Genomic DNA, 1392 nt, shown 5'->3' with positions numbered 1-1392 from the left:
GGGCGGGGGCGGCAGCTGCAGCGGACGCGGCGGGAGGGGCGGGGAGGCGCGCGCGGCCGCTCGCGCTCGGCGCCGGGTCGAAGGCCGGCGCTGTTGATTGGGTCTGCGGGCGGGCGGGAGGCGCGTGCAGCCCTGCGACACCGCGTGACGTCAGAGCGTACGTGGCGCAGAGCGTGCGCGGGAAGTTCAGGCGCCGCGGGAGAGTGGCGGGAAGGGGGGAGGGGGCGTCGCTGAGGCCAGCCAGGACTGCGTGTCCCGGCATGCATCGCGCTCGCGCCCAGCCGGGGCCGTTGGCGGTGCATGCCGGGACGTGTAGTTTGGAGCGTGTAGGGTGCCCCGCGCCGCGGTGGCTGCTGGGATGCAGGGCCTCGTTGTGGCGCGGAGGTGGCGGCGGCGGCGGCGCGGGCGCTGCTGAGGGAGAGCGGGCGGGGCTGTGAGCGGGGCTGGGGGCGAGCCTTGGCGGCCTCGGTGCTGACCTCATCCAGAGCTCTCGGCAGCGCTGGGGCGAGCCCCGGCAGCTTCCGTGCTGTCCGCGTCCAGAGCGCTTGGCAGCGCTGGGGCTGCTGTCCTGTGCTCTGCGTGGCCATTACTAGCCCGCGACATACCCTCATGTTACAGGGGCCGCAGTTCCTGTTCCAGACCCCCTCAGGGCTGTACAGTGGTTCTCGTCGTAGCTGACTACGCTCAGAGAAAAGTCAGACGAGAGCTAAAAATACTGTGAAAAAATAATGTGCTGTGAAAAATAATTTTCTAGGTAGATAATGGCGTGCTTCCATTGGTTGTGGTTTGCTGAAAGCAGTTTGAAAATGTGAGTGCTTTCAGAGGCCTCGGAAGCCAAAGGACATTTCAGGGAATGGGGCTTTTTTGTGTACACCATTACTGTTATGTCAGTCTCATTACTTTCCTGGGCCTAATTTATGATTTGTCTATGCATAGATAAATGATACAGAGCATTAGGAGAACTGGGGACATAGTTGCACATTACATCTTTCTAAAAGTTTTTATTAAAGTTCAAGGGCATAAATAAATAGCCTTAATCCTCAGATAAATGTGTGTACAGCAAAACTGTAGATGTGGCTTTTGAGCCTGTTATTAAAAATAAAAGACTTGAGCTATAAAGAAAATTTCTTTAGGCATTTATTACTGCAGCTTGCAGGCAGCCTTGCACAGCAGTTAATGGAAAATGTGCTCTTTACTCGGTATGCTGTGTCACCACCGTGGCCTGCCACCCTGCCCCAGAGTACTGACAGCTGTCTTGGAAGATGCTCATGCTGTTAATTTTCTGGCAGCTGTGCTATTTTCAAATAGGCCATTCACTCCTTTGAATTTGCAATCCTTAATTTATTGGTTACCTTTTAGAGAGGGAAATTCTTTACTTCATTTTGCTTGAAT

The sequence above is a fragment of the Molothrus ater genome, chromosome 5 (genome assembly GCF_012460135.2).
Source record: "Molothrus ater isolate BHLD 08-10-18 breed brown headed cowbird chromosome 5, BPBGC_Mater_1.1, whole genome shotgun sequence".
In the NCBI taxonomy this organism is placed as follows: Eukaryota; Metazoa; Chordata; class Aves; order Passeriformes; family Icteridae; genus Molothrus; species Molothrus ater.
Note: the sequence above shows the minus strand (reverse complement) of the source record.